Here is a 16,262-nt window from a genome sequence, read left to right on the forward strand (position 1 = left end):
CGGAAATTCTTTGACAATGCATACATATTTCAGTTATGTTAACTTTTTGAACAATGTTCAATTTATGCTTAGATTAGATTAGATTAATACTAGTTCCATGGATCATGAATACGATATTTCGTAATGATGTGGAACGAGTCAAATTTTCCAATACAAGACATAATTAAGTTAATTTTAACAACATACTTAAGTTAATATAACAACTTTTTCATTTTTTGTTTTTTTATTTTTATTTTTTAATTTTTTATTTTTTTTATTAATAATTTTTTTTGTTTTGTTTTTAATTTATATCTAAAAATTCCTCTATGGAGTAGAAGGAGTTGTCATTCAGAAATTCTTTTAATTTCTTCTTAAATACTTGTTGGTTATCTGTCAGACTTTTGATACTATTTGGTAAGTGACCAAAGACTTTTGTGCCAGTATAATTCACCCCTTTCTGTGCCAAAGTTAGATTTAATCTTGAATAGTGAAGATCATCCTTTCTCCTAGTATTGTAGTTATGCACACTGCTATTACTTTTGAATTGTGTTTGGTTGTTAATAACAAATTTCATAAGAGAGTATATATACTGAGAAGCTACTGTGAATATCCCTAGATCCTTAAATAAATGTCTGCAGGATGATCTTGGGTGGACTCCAGCTATTATTCTGATTACACGCTTTTGTGCAATAAATACTTTATTCCTCAGTGATGAATTACCCCAAAAAATGATGCCATATGAAAGCAACGAGTGAAAATAGGCGTAGTAAGCTAATTTACTAAGATGTTTATCACCAAAATTTGCAATGACCCTTATTGCATAAGCAGCTGAACTCAAACGTTTCAGCAGATCATCAATGTGTTTCTTCCAATTTAATCTCTCATCAATGGACACACCTAAAAATTTGGAATATTCTACCTTAGCTATATGCTTCTGATTAAGGTCTATATTTATTAATGGTGTCATACCATTCACTGTACGGAACTGTATGTACTGTGTCTTATCAAAATTCAGTGAGAGTCCGTTTACAAGGAACCACTTAGTAATTTTCTGAAAGACAGTATTGACAATTTCATCAGTTAAGTCTTGCTTGTCAGGTGTGATTACTATACTTGTACCATCAGCAAAGAGAACTAACTTTGCCTCTTCATGAATATAGAATGGCAAGTCATTAATATATATTAAGAACAGCAAAGGACCCAAGACTGACCCTTGTGGAACCCCATTCTTGATAGTTCCCCAGTTTGAGGAATGTGCTGATCTTTGCATATTATGAGAACTACTTATTTCAACTTTCTGCACTCTTCCAGTTAGGTACAAATTAAACTATTTGTGCACTGTTCCACTCATGCCACAGTACTTGAGCTTGTCTAGCAGAATTTCATGATTTACACAATCAAAAGCCTTTGAGAGATCACAAAAAATCCCAATGGGTGGTGTTCGGTTATTCAGATCATTCAAAATTTGATTGGTGAAAGCATATATGGCATTTTCTGTTGAAAAACCTTTCTGGAAACCAAACTGACATTTTGTTAGTACTTGTTTGTTACAGATATGTGAAGCTACTCTTGAATACATTACTTTCTCAAAAATTTTGGATAAAGCTGTTAGAAGGGAGATTGGACGGTAATTGTTGACATCAGATCTATCCCCCTTTTTATGCAAAGGTATAACAATAGCATATTTCAGTCCATCAGGGAAAATGCCCTGTTCCAGAGAGCTATTACACAGGTGGCTGAGAATCTTACTTATCTGTTGAGAACAAGCTTTTAGTATTTTGCTGGAAATGCCGTCAATTCCATGTGAGTTTTTGCTTTTAAGCAAGTTTATTATTTTCCTAATTTCAGAGGGAGAAGTGGGTGAGATTTCAATTGTATCAAATTGCATAGGTATGGCCTCTTCCATTAACAGCCTAGCATCTTCTAATGAACACCTGGATCCTACTATATCCACAACATTTAGAAAATGATTATTAAAAATATTTTCAACTTCTGACTTTTTGTTCGTAAAGTTTTCATTCAATTTGATAGTAATACTGTCTTCCTGTGCTCTTGGTTGACCTGTTTCCCTTTTAATAATATTCCAAATTGTTTTTATTTTATTATCAGAGTTGCTGATTTCAGACATGATACACATACTTCTGGATTTTTTAATAACTTTTCTTAATATAACACAGTAGTTTTTATAATGTTTGATAGTTTCTGGGTCACTACTCTTTCTTGCTGTCAGATACATTTCCCTTTTCCGGTTACAAGATATTTTTATACCCTTAGTAAGCCATGGTTTGTTACAAGGTTTCTTACGAGTATATTTACCTATTTTCTTGGGGAAGCAGTTTTCAAATGCATTTACAAAAATGTCATGAAATAAATTATATTTTAAATTGGCATCAGGTTCACGGTACACCTCATCCCAGTCTAACTGCTGTAGGCTTTCCCTGAAATTTGCAATTGTTAAATTGTTGACTGAACGTACTACTTTGGAGGACTGTTTAGTATTGCTGAATGGATCTATGTCATATATTGTAACTAGCTGTGCACCATGATCAGAAAGACCATTCTCAACAGGCTGAGCATTTATCTGGTTAAACTTATCTTGGTCTATAAAGAAGTTATCTATCAGTGAGCTGCTATCCTTTACCACCCGAGTAGGAAAATCAATAACGGGTGTCAAATTGAAAGAACCGAGTAATACTTCAAGGTCATTTTTTCTATTACCCTCTTTCAGAGAATCTACATTGAAGTCCCCACAAATAATAATTTGCTTCCCCCTGTCTGACAAATAGCACAACAAGGAGTCCAAATTTTTCAGAAATAGATGAAAATTTCCTGATGGGGACCTATATACAGTTACAATTATAAATGTGCCTTTATTTAATTTAAGCTCACAGGCACATGCTTCTATATGTTTCTCTACACAAAACTTTTTTGTTTCTATACTTTTTGCACAATGATGACTTTTGACATATATGGCAACTCCTCCTTTCTCCATATTTTCTCTCATTACATGTGCAGAGAGCTTATATCCACTTACATTTACCTTATCCATATCAGTAACAATGTGATGCTCAGACAGGCATAGTATATCTATTTCATCCTCAGCTTCTAAATCTTCTAAGCAAACCAGAAGCTCATCTATTTTATTCTTTAAACTCCCAATATTTTGATGAAATATACTTACATTATTTTTAATTATACTTTTATGAGAACCTTTCCTTATTCTAACATTTGCAGCACTCTCCTGTCTGAGTTTCTCATTGTGCTTAGGCCTAGTTGCTATACCAGTGATCACATGGTGTTCAGAGAGGCAGATTATGTCAACTGGGTTGGGTGACTTTAATTCATCAATGCAATTACCTAGGACTGAGATACAACTTGGTGGAGATAAAATTTCTGGTGATTGGTGAAAATTTATAATTGACAGCTGTGATTGGTGATCCAATGTGCTAGAATTGTGTTGTTTAATTTCTTTCCTAAACTGAAGATTTGTTTCAATCCTGACCTCTCGTAGAATTTGACCTCTTTCTGTCTTACCTGTCCTAAAAAAGGTGCTGCTCCAACACCTGTAACCACTGGTATTTTACCATTCATGGCAGTGCCTCCCCCCCTTAAATTTCCTGCTATTACCCCAGCCAGTTTCCCCTTCCCTTTCCTGTTGAGATGTAGGCCGTGCCTGGTATAGTCCCACCTACTGAGTGAATCAACAGGAACCACACCAATATGAGCCCCCGCACCCGACCCAAGCAGCCATTCCAACTCCAAATTAACTCTCCCAACAGAAGAGTTCAAATGAGGCCGGTCATGATGTCTCAGGACAGATACAAATTCAACACTGGTGTGTCTCGATGCCGACGCAATCTTTACCAGGTCACACTCTATACTGTACCCAGGATCTCTGTCGATGCTGTTCCCTGGCCTTCCCACAATAACCACGGTGTCTTCCCTGGTAAATCCTTTACAGAGTGAACCTAAATCCTCTGTCACCTGATCCAGACTATCACTTGGTTTGAAAAAATTTGTGACCTGGTATTCTGGTCCTAATTCCTCCTGCAGAAGTTGGCCTACACCTCTGGCATGAGAACTGCCTAACAACAAAACTTTCTTCCTTTTCAATGGCTTTCCTACATTCTTTTTCAATTTCCTATTGAAAGTTTGTTGTGTCCTGTCTACACCTACCTCTGCTTGAGGCTCATCAGTTTCTAACTGAAGCAACAGGTCAAACTTATTTTTGACATTCATCACAAAACTGTCAGACTTAGTTCTGGCCTGTTCCTTCTGCTACCTGTTGCCACTTCCCACCTCTCTTTGCCCTTCTCCCTCCTTAACCTGTCCAGATCTTCCCTAGCCTGATCTAGCTCAGCCTGAAGGGCAGTAATTTTCCCCTCCTGTTCCACTATCTTCCTATCTCTGCTGCAAATCCTACAGAACCACTGATGAGCCTGATCCACTTTCCCAACACCCACGCCACTGCAGTCCCCCCAGTGAAAAAAACTACTGCATCCATCACACCAAATCCCGGAACTAACAATTCTACGGCAAGTCTGGCACTTCTCACTCATGGCAAAAATAATACTTTAGCTAGAATAAATCAATTAAATTACCGAAAATCAAAAAAAGACGTTACAAGAATTAAGTCTATTCACAAATGTATATAAGCAAGTTTCTGATTTAAAATTCCGCTGTTTTTCTGAGATCTGTATTAAAACAATGAAGGTATACGCTATTTATTTTATATTTCACTCGATGGAATGAAAAAAAGGACAATTAAACGAGAAACTTTGATTCTCCAAAAACGTTACGAGAATTAGGTCTATAAACAAATGTATATAAGCAAGTTTCTGATATAAAGTTATGCTGTTTTTCTGAAATCTGTATTAAAACAATGAAGTTATACGCTATTTACGGTAGTTTACTTATTTGTTACCAAGAAATTAGTTAAATTACCGTGAAACGAGAAACAAACACGTTTACAAAATTTAAGCCTAAGCGCGACTTCGCGAAGTTACGATCTTTTCGTGTTTTCTGAAAAAATACGCAAATAAAAGTCAAACCTTTAACGGCAAGACTAAATGATACACTAATGCATGTATTTAATTTGTTGTCGGCGTTAAACTAAATTATATTCCTGTCTAAATCACTTAACTTTCTGGAAATGGTTTCTGGCGTCACTTACTCGGCGGCCATCTTGGACAGGCTTAGGAATGTAAATAACTACTGGAATGATTGTTATATAATGTACTGTAAATGACTTGGTCCATAGTTAGGGAAAGCAGGGTTGAATGTAAAAGATGTGGGGAAGCCCTACAGCTACGGAAGTAGCCTGGCGGAAAGGAAAAGGAGTGGTTAGCGCAAGCTGAAATGTGTTCTTTGCAACGGGTAAGGAATGAGGCCTTACCAGTGCTGTGGTTAACATCTCGCTAGCAGTAGCGGAACATTGTAGTTCATATTCTTGGAGTGTTGAGGCAGAGGAACTTAAGAGTGTTATATATGGACCTCGGATGCTGCATTTGGTGATACCATTATCATGGCATTGTTTTTGGCCGTGCAAAAATATAATTCAGAAGATCTATAACAGGGCGAGGCCAACAGTACTGCCATGACTACATCACTGCCATATTAACAGCCACTGCAAATCAGGCCACCAGTGACACCAGCTTTCCACCAAATTGTTTATATTTGGCACTGTAAATGAACTAGGTATTTGTGAAATTTGGTTGATTTTAATAACAATCGTGGTGTTGCTAAAATCTCTATATTACACCTGTCATTATCCCAAATCACAAACCTTGAGAATCCTATCCTAGTGAATTTAATTCCGAGTGTGCTAATTTATTATGAAAAGACTATTAAGCAGCCATAAAAATAGTTGGGATAGCTTTCTAATGTGTGGAGTTATTGTGTTTCAAGTTCAGTTTAATAATTTGAGAAATACACCACTTCCAGTGCATTTTTAAATCGATCTCCATTAATTTTCTTAAATACTTTGCCTTACTTAAAAGCTGTCCAAAAATAGTAAAGTTGTTAGTTAAAAGAATAATAATTCTGATTAGAACTGAAAAAGATTATTAATTGTTGCATTTATGCACTTTGATCAGAATTACAAAGTTTTATTACTGTTCATTCCAAGAGAAGGTGTTTGAACTTGAATTTAATGGTGTTGGCATTTGCCCAGCCAACTATATTTTGAGAAGGTTAAAAGACTACTTTTCAAAGCACATTTGTTATTTGAGGAGTTTGTTGTGCTTCACTTAATAAATAATTATTCATGACAATACTCACCATTTTCCATACACACTTGTGAAGATTTGTTAATGAGCATGGCTGTTCAAACCATGAAACTAAGGCCCTCATGTACTAAACTAGTTAGTTAATGAAGCAAAGCAAAGGTCCCTCCACAGCCAATGTAGTTAGATTTGCATTCTGTTTAATTGCTTCAAACTGGGCTCAATAAAGAAATATTTACTGCATTAGCTACTTAAATGCAAGCTGGGTAACGTAAAAGTATAGAGACCGTGTACTAGCAATGATGTTATATGGTATGATCGTAATAGACCTCCTGATTTAAATCAATCATTTCATGCTCTGCCCTGTTTAGTATTGCTATTAGTTTCATGTGTGTTGGTGACTGGTTCTATTAACTGCTGCATCTAGTTCATTCAAGGCAGGGCTTAACTTTTAAACTTTTAGGTGCCGTAAGGCGCCCGCTTTTACCACTACCCACTGGCCACAGAGAGAGACTTGTGATAAGACTTACAATGAGAAATTCTTTCTTAAATACAGTTCTGAAATTCAAGTTTTTAAACCATAATATCTTATAATCAAAAACATAACACCACAAGGTGCCACCATCTGCCGTAGCAGTGTCACTTTGCTCCATAGTTCTGCTTCACACGTATTGGCACCAAGTCATACTCACGACATCACGTTTTCAAATGCTGCCAGCCACAAAGTTCAAACAGTTTTTTGGTAGCTGCTCTATGAACGTGTGTTTAGTATTTATCAATAAGGCATTTAGCAGTTAATGACTGAGATATTCCTGCTCCATCTGGGTCTAGTACAATTTCGATTTCCCACGTCTTCACGCAACGTTAATTCTGTGAGCATTTGGTACCATAGCAGCCGATCATTGCGTCGCGCCTGAGTTGATAACAATGCAAGATAAAGTTAAAACATTCCCCCTCCCCCTTCCTTGCCTGAGGCTGCCGTAATCTTCCTCCTCTCCTCCCCACATCATGTTACACTGCCATGGGGAAAGACTATATGTAATGTTCTTCAGTCAGATTTTGTCACTTGAAACTTTCATGATAGTGAGTGAAAAAGAAATCACAAGTTTTATTTATACAGGTAATAAATAAATTCCCTTCTGAATGTAAAATGTAACTAATAGATTAAGAAATATCTATGACTTAACTTTTGCACTTGTAAAATAATTAAGTAGTTCCTATGTTACTAGCCAAAGAGAAAGGTCTTTACCATTTAATTAACATGAGACTCAACGTGTAAAAATTGAACTGAAAAACCACTATTGTTCCCAGAATGAAATTTCCACTCTGCAATGGAGTATGCGCTGATATGAAACTTCCTGGCAGATTAAAACTGTGTGCCGGACTGAGACTCGAACTCGGGACCTTTGCCTTTCGTGGGCAAGTATTCTTTATGTTATAATAATCAGGAAATGATAAACTCGTCATAGAGATGACAGATTTGTTCTTTTCCATAAGCCCATAGTGTCTTAACTGAGAAAAACATATTTCACGAGTAGCCGCTGCAAACTGAATATTTATTTATTAAACCACAAACAATCAAAAGGGACTTGTTGTTATAAATGTTAACACATTTGCTGCAATCTGACCGAAAAATGTTTTACATGTAGAATATATCTTGTAGGAAAAGCAATCAACGCATTTGGCATTGAGAGAGAATTATTACAAAAATAAACATGCACTTATATTAAAATCAGCTTCACAGTGAAGTCTACCATTTCAGTCAAAGTCGCACTTATAACAATCATCCATCTTTGGCGAATATTTTACAAAAATGTCAAAGCTTCTTGAGTTCCATTACAGCTCTGTTAAAATTACTTTTTCATTTCCAATAACATACTGTGTATATAAAAAAATTGGTTTGTACATTAAACCATTATTTAAACAATTTTACTTCAGCGGGCTGCACGAAGATGTTACACTGTTTCAAGCAGCAGTTCATAACTTCAAGAATCGCACATCTCAGTAGATTTTTAGGTCTATTTGCCATTCAACAATTAAACCGCTAATGACCAATAAACTGAATTGGTCGGACTGAGTATTGATCTGTTAACTCATTTATGATAAAATTACAAATGATTCCAAATCAAGAATATCACGTTAATAATAAATTGTACTGAGCATTAATTTTGAGATTACAGTTTCGTAGTTTGAAATATGAATTTAATTTCCCTTCACTCATAAAATAAGTCCTGTCAACATGCAGTATGTATCTTTGACCTAAGGGTATACAACTTTGTTTAAATATTTCCCTTTAAATTTTATTACACTTTCAACATAGCGTATTAACATAAAATGACAAACATCTGTTATCCTGACAAAAGTCAGTGGCATATGACCAGTCAGTTTATACAGAATATACATTGTGTATTTATTGTTAAAAAGTACCTTTTTAGGACGTATTAATAACTGAACTCCTAGTTTTAACTAAGTTCATACTCAGAGGCTCAAATAAAGGAAGAAAAAGTAAGCACTGTGAAATTATTTCAAACACAATCAATGGAGATGGATTAAGAAAAACATTTCCATAATACAGAATTATCCTCATTATACACTATCACTTCATGCTTTTGACTGTGTAGCAAGTGCAGAATGATATCCCTTCGCCATCCAAGACGCCCATTTTCATATCTAGCTACAGATGGTCCCAGAAGTCTGATGCGTAATGAACTACAAACAGTGCTGATGTAGAGTGAAGATCTCAGTGGTGTCATAATTAAGTTCATTGCAGAAATGCCTCGTTCACACTCTGCAATCGACACTGCAATGCTGTTTATTATTGATACAAAATTTTTGAACATTGGTGGCTGTACAAGAACAGTTGGCATTTCTCCGCTCAGTACTGGTTTCAGACCCCGTTTGTACTCCCTCAAGTCCTTCATTATTTCAGAGGGCTATTAATCTTAAATCTTTCACACTTTCGATAAATCTCATTTTCTCCGTAAGTGATCGATATGTTTGTAGGCCAGAATTTCAGGTGAATGGCCTTCACGTAATTCATAACTTCATCGTAGCTTTCAGATGCATTCACTGTTGATAGCAACCTGGATGACAAATTATTTGCCAAGCTGCGATAAAACTGTTTATCAGGAATCTTAGAAGTATTTCTTCTTTGAGAAAGTTTAACACATTGAAAGTTCATATTTTCCAGTGCAATGTTAGCTACATTTGCATGTTGTCCCATTGCATCAACCAGACTTTCAAAAACTTTTAATAAAAGTGTAATGTCGTTGTGAGCTTGAACAAGGTTAACACTTGATCTTTGAAGCTGTAGGGATAGATCGGCCAACTCTTCTAAGGCATCAGACATTACAGCTAGGTTGGAGACGAAAGATGTAGATGACAATGTATTACAAAGCCCTTTGTAAGTAGACCGTTGTTTTGAGTCTCGTTTCGTGTCCTCTGATACTTCTAATAAATGACTGTACAGAGCCCTGCAATCTTTCCACACAGCTTTTACTGCCAATAAACTGGAGACCACCCAACGAGTGTCAAAACACATGACCAATTTTTAAATTTCTTGCTCCAAACCTTTAGCAGCAACTGCCAACTCACTGCTGTTTTTCGGAGAGCAGCTGAAGATATTTCTAACTTTATCCACGAATATTTTAAAGTGATTAATTCCCACCACTTCTTCTATCATGTCGTGCACGGTGAGTTCTGAACGATGTTTCAAACAATGCCAGATGAATAAGTTTCGAAACATCAGCTTTGCAAGGTCAGACTTTTTTCCTAACACGACAGAAGCTACATCGCAAGTCAAAGCGATTAAATGGTCTTTCAAAAACTCACAGCCTAGTCCTAGTGATTCTAACTGCTTTAAAAGTTCTTTCAAGATATCAGATGCTGTTGTGTCATTTAGTTCAAAAAGTTTCAAAGAAATTGTCATGGTGTTTTCCCTTTTAACAATGTTCTGAACTATACAATCAAAGCTTTTTTGTGTGAAAGAGTAGTGGCTTTATCCAAAAGAAGTGAAAATTTGGAGTCACTTTTTATTAAATTATTTGAACATAGTATTCGGCCCATATCCAAACCATTTTTAATTTGGAGATCAATTTCTGTCTCAAACTCATAAAACAGTCTAACTTTGCTTGCTTATAAGCTGTCCAAAAACACGCTCAGTAACAACTTCTTGTTCCTTTACCTAGTGTAGATACATTTCTACAAACTTGGCCTTTTTTTAATAATCAACCACGGGTTTTTAGCTTTATAATCTGTACATTGTTTGACAGACCGACAATCTGGCTTTTCATCATCATTACAATTATCAATACTGTCTATAGATGTTTTGTCTGTATCCATATCCACCAACTTATAGAAATTTTCATTTTGTTACAATGACATAGAAGGATTGGCTGCTTTGTTGTTTGCATTTCTTCTCCAGCCACAGCTGACGTCATGGATTCTACATCTAAACTGTGGTTTTCATTGCTCTCACTAATGTTTTGTCTTTTAGGTTTAAAGAAGTCACTCTCCTGTCCACTCAGTCACAATGTGTAAATAAACACAACAAACAAACCGAAACAATGCTGTCGGTTCTGAGCAGAACAACAACTGAACTGCAAGCAATTGACCTACATAGAGTGACTGAGTAATATCATTGAACTTGAATTCCTAAAGTGCCTGTTGGATTGTCTGTTAGCTTTTCTGTGAGACAGCAATGGCTAACAAGGTAAACTGATTCAAACTGAAAAAGCCGTAGACACGACCTGTCTGAATCGTGGACTACAAAGACTGAATTCACAAACAGACATACAGATAGGCAATTGTAACGTGAGAACCACTTATGGGATTTACATGTTTCTTTCTTTAACTCACAGACATATTCATTTACTATCTATTAGTATATATTTCGCTACTTTAGGTAGCACAAGAAATAAGCTGTGGCTATAATTGTAAGTCAAGGCACAAAAAAGTCGGCTGCCTTCGTGCTCTCTTACAGTACGCTGCTTAAACTATTAGAGCAAAATCATTTGATTTTTTAATGAATTGTAGACCTCAAAAAGAACCACGAAAAGTCAACAAGAGCATATGTTTGTCTTTCACAGTTGAGTCACACTGACACTTTTTCTGCTTTGTGGGTGCTGAAACAGGTGATTTCAGAAGACAAAAATCATAATTATTCTTCAACCTTAATCTTTTATTTAGGTACATCTTTTTGAGCTCTACAGTTTGGTACTACATAATGTGATGTAATTCGTATGGACTACATAATGTATTTCAAGAGAGCATGCTGGCGGAAAACATTTTTACTTCAATAGCTGATGACATTTAAACGGCTGAACAGACTTTCAGAAATATAGCTAAGAACTGTCCTGATTAAACCAGCTGTCAAGTAAAAAAACGGGTTTAAAATTGGAACTTTCGTTTGAGAACTATGTTGGGGCAGACAGTCAGACTTATGGGTCAAACATACACATATCCGTTCTGCATTGGGAGTTCAAACAAGGGTGCAGATAAAGACTGAAAGGTCAAGAGCACCGTGGACAAAGGGGCGTATCAGCTCGAAAGACTACCAACTTTTAGTCATGTTTGCTCCATACGCACATTTGATTTTTAGCTGTGACATAAATTGCAACATGGAATGACATGATTTCGTGAAAGCACATTATAAACACGTTCACATTCAATAATGGCTTACATTATTTATTTCTCATTGACACACATGAGACATTGCCTTGCTACTACATCGCTGAGGTTGTTGGCAGTTGTAAACAAAAGGCAATATGTACCAATCACAACTTTGGAATGATACTCCACTTATCTTAGGTATGCTGTACGTGCGCGCGCGCGCGCACACACACACACACACACACACACACACACACACACAACCTCCTGCCCATCACATCATGTTGGCGACCCATTGTCATGTTCACTTGTTCTGGTGCAGCAGAAAATTATAGTTACATTTTGATTTAATACTATTTCAAATCTCCAGTGCTGTACTGTAAAAAAGGGAAAAGAGAGAGAATTAGAAGATAGAGAGTTTCTGGGAGTTGCCAGAACGCGCTCTGACCGAAATTAAGCCCGGATTCAAGGTACGTGTTGTTGTGAGGCATATGCTACTGTTTGCTATCTCATTGGCCATTTGTTTGACTTTCAAATTAATACTACATTTATCTGCAAGGCTACGTTACTCTGTTGTAATGTGAACACATATAAAGAAAGAGTTTTGTGTGTGTGTGTCAAGGAAAGTTAGGTTAGCCTTAGCACTGCCTTCCGCTTTATAACATTGTTTGACAAGAATTCCTGATTAGGCTGGTGACTAATATTAATACATAACTAATATGTAATTAATAAGACTTGCTTTTGTGCTGGAGAACATCTGTTCCTCACTCAAATGTTTAGTGTTTGTTATACTCCGATGGGGTGTTTCGGAAACGAATCCCAGTCTGTTTGTTCTGTTCCCATTAGGTTATCTCACAGTCACAACTTTCTCAAAAATTCCTCAGAGAGGTTTAATGTAATCACCGACTGCCATTTATGGTGGTCGGTGTTACCGTTACAAGCACTCCCTTTGGAGGAGCGCTCCTGAACCATTCCACCACACGTGGATGGCTGACTTGCTGCAAGGCTATGCCCTGTGTTCTGTGACATTTGTGCGGTTGCTTCGGTATCTCAGCATTTTCAGCTCTTAAGGAGGGAGGCAGAGCTTTAGCTGGTAAAGACATTTCCAGCTGGAGTACATCACAACCAGACACACACTCTGGAATCAGGTACTAAATTGTAAGGTGTATCCGGGAACAGATGTGCACTCAGATCACAATTCAGTTATGATAATCGCTGGTAGATCATCAGCAGTCAGCTTATCTTTGGTGCGTCCCCGGGCATGAGCATCTTTGCATTTTCGGCTGGGGCGCGCGGGACGGCGAAAGGCAGTCGTTTGGGGCGGCCGGTGAGACTGGAGGAGTTGTGGCTAGGGCGTAAGCACACGTGTGATGTCTGTTACGCTGGGGCTGTTTGTGAATAGTGAAACTCCTGTGGCGGTTACTGGTTGCCTGGAAGGCATTTTGTATAAATTGTGCCAAGCCTCACAGTGAGAGAGGAGTCCGGAGTTGGTGTTGGCCTATATGTTTGTACAAATTGAGGTGCCTGTGTGAGAAGCACGGCGTAGGGCTGTCGGTTGCTTCGTCCTTCTGGGAGCCACCGCAAGCAGATGTTCGCTCGGAAAGTGTACAGTTTGTGGTGAGCATAGCGTGAACAAGTTCTCGTGGGATGTGCTCCCGGCCTGACTCTTGGCCTATGTTATTTGTGGGCGCTGACCCCTTGTCTGTTACTGCTTTCGGGTGTCTAAGATTTCACAGCAAAACTGTGATTTTGGGGCATTCTGTGTTTCTGGCTCAGCCTCCACCTAGAAAGGGGAAAGATTTGGAATTCCTTAATGCTGTAGTTTAAACATATAAAAATATTGTATTTTATTCCTGTTTAATGTCAGACAGATTCAAATGTAACTTCATTTATGTATTTGAAATAAATGTGTTGGATTGACCTTAATGAATTATGTGCAATCGAAGTAAGGGATCCAGTCCTTCATTAGTGCTTAACAGTGGCGTGTGGTCCGGGTTGTGACCCCTGTGCTCGGACCAGTTAGTGAACTAAATTTTAAGAGAATTGTTATGAGAATTCAGTGTGTAAATAATAGGATACTGAAGTACACAGGAATGGAATGGGAATTTTAACTTCTTTGAGGCTCTAGACAATGCAATAATAAATGGCAATCACGTGAGTATTCACATTTGTCTGCGCAATCCATGAGACAGGAGTCATAACAACAGACTGCCAGAGAAACACCATCCAGGCACTAGAGAAGCAACCAAGCGCCTATAAGTGCAATAGCTAAACAGCTCATGAATAGAACTTACTGAAGAAATAACAACAACATGCAGAAGAATGGAAGACGAAGGTGACAATCTGTTTGAGAAAACTGAATTTGGAGTAAAGATGCAGGGATAGTGGAAGGGATGTTCAAGAAAAATCAAGAGATCTTTATTGGATTTGCAGATCTTTACATGACATTTGACAGCATGAAACAGTGAAAGTGCATGAAATTTTTTTAAAAGGTACATATAAGATATATGGAACAGCAGGTAACATAGAATATGTACAATAATCAACAAGAATTGGTATTCTGAATTAAAGATGGTTAAAGATAAGGATGCAGGAAATCTCCACAAATGTTCAGATGAACACCGAAGAATCACTGGTGGAACTGAAGAAACTTATAGCAATTTAATTAAAACTGAAGGTGAAAAGGATTTCCTTGATAAAATTCACTGGTGATGTTTCTGTGTTCACTGAAAGTCAGACTGAATCACCAGAGTTGGTGAATGTAATAAACAGTTGAATGAGTGCCAAATCAGGATTAATGAATGGAAGAAAGAGGAAAGTATTGGGGTGTGGCAGAAGTAACATTGGTGGCAAAGTTTACAGAATTAAGGACCACACAGTAGACCACTTGTAGGACTCTGCTACACGTGATGCTAATTTACACTGAGGGTCAAAGCATAGTTGTTATAAGGAGTAATGTAGCATGGAAAAACAGGAGATTCCTCGCAAAACAAAGTTACTAATATCAAAGATAGGCCTTAATTTGTGTTAGACATACCTGAATGTATGCTTGGAGCACAGTACTGCATAAAAATTCATCATGGATTATGGAAAAACAAGAGGGGAATCGGAGCATTGTAAATGCGGTGCTATTGATGGATGTTTAAACTAGGTGAACTTACAACAGAAGAACTGTGGAACATCTCTGCAAAATAGGTGAGGATAGTGTGATATGTGGAAAACCGTGACAAGTACAGGGGTCAGCACATTAAGTTATATTTGAAGGCATCAGGGAATAGCTGCTGTGGCACTAGAGGTGGTTGTTGAGATTAAAAACTGTAGGGAAAGACAGAGATAGGAATGCATACCTTAAATGACTGGACTCTAGGTGCTCATGGGGCTGCAAATCTGTTGCTCACACAGACAGACACATTGTCAACAGAAGGCAGAGTTTCCCCTTTGCATGTCTGTGGTTACCAAGACTGGCTGTTACAGCAGTGGGGCAACCAAGGTGCTCCACACCCTGGCAAGCTGAGGCTCTGCTGGCGTTTGCTTCTGTTTGGTGATTGCCGAGTATATTTCTTGTTACTAACAGAAACTTTATAGCAAATTATTGGGTTCTTTCTCCTCTCTCATTCCTGACAAACACCAAAAATGGTCTCATAAATGTGTGTGTATGAGTCTGACCTCTACTAGTCCATTACAATACATCTAAAGTAATAGACATTTATCTCACCTGACAGTTTACACATTCAGTGCACTCATACTCTCCCCATCACTAAATTTTCTGGGCATGACATTGTCTGAATTATTGAAACTTCCTGGCAGATTAAAACTGTGTGCCGGACTGAGACTCGAACTCGGGACCTTCGCCTTTTGCGGGCAAGTGCTCTACCATCTGAGCTACCCAAGCACATCCCCCAGGCTGTGGCTAAGCCGTGTCTCCGCAATATCCTTTCTTTCAGGAGTGCTAGTTCTGCAAGGTTTGCAGGAGAGCTTCTGTAAAGTTTGGAGAGTAGGAGCCGAGGTACTGGCAATAGTAAAGCTGTGAGGACAGGGCTTGACTCGTGCTCGGGTACCTCAGTTGGTAGAGCACTTGCCCACGAAAGGCAAAGGTCCCGAGCTCGAGTCTCGGTCCAGCAGACAGTTTTAATCTGCCAGGAAGTTTCATATCGGCACACACTCCGCTGAAGAGTGAAAATCTCAGTCTGAATTATTGTTGGCATTGGTTTGCTGGTCTTGATGAATAAGACACTGAACTGTTAACAATAACTATTTTTCCTACCAACCTATTCTTAACCAACCTCTCTCCCATGATACTATGATCTAGTCGTGGGGATACCACCTCTGATTGTATGTTTTGATCTAGATTGAGCATTTACACTTTGCTTTTCAGTATTTATATCTTATCTACCATATAATGGTGTGTGTGTGTGTGTGTGTGTGTGTGTGTGTGTGTGTGTGTGTGTG

The 16,262-nt window shown here is 37.7% G+C and overlaps 1 protein-coding gene across 1 annotated transcript in view; it reads right to left on the reverse strand.

Moving 5' to 3' along the window:
* The window catches only part of LOC124719758 (ankyrin repeat domain-containing protein 65-like), a 78,724-nt gene that overhangs the window by 28,991 nt on the left and 33,471 nt on the right, over nucleotides 1–16,262 (reverse strand). The gene's annotated exons all lie outside the window — the stretch shown is intronic.

This window comes from Schistocerca piceifrons, chromosome 11, assembly GCF_021461385.2.
Source record: "Schistocerca piceifrons isolate TAMUIC-IGC-003096 chromosome 11, iqSchPice1.1, whole genome shotgun sequence".
NCBI lineage: Eukaryota > Metazoa > Arthropoda > Insecta > Orthoptera > Acrididae > Schistocerca > Schistocerca piceifrons.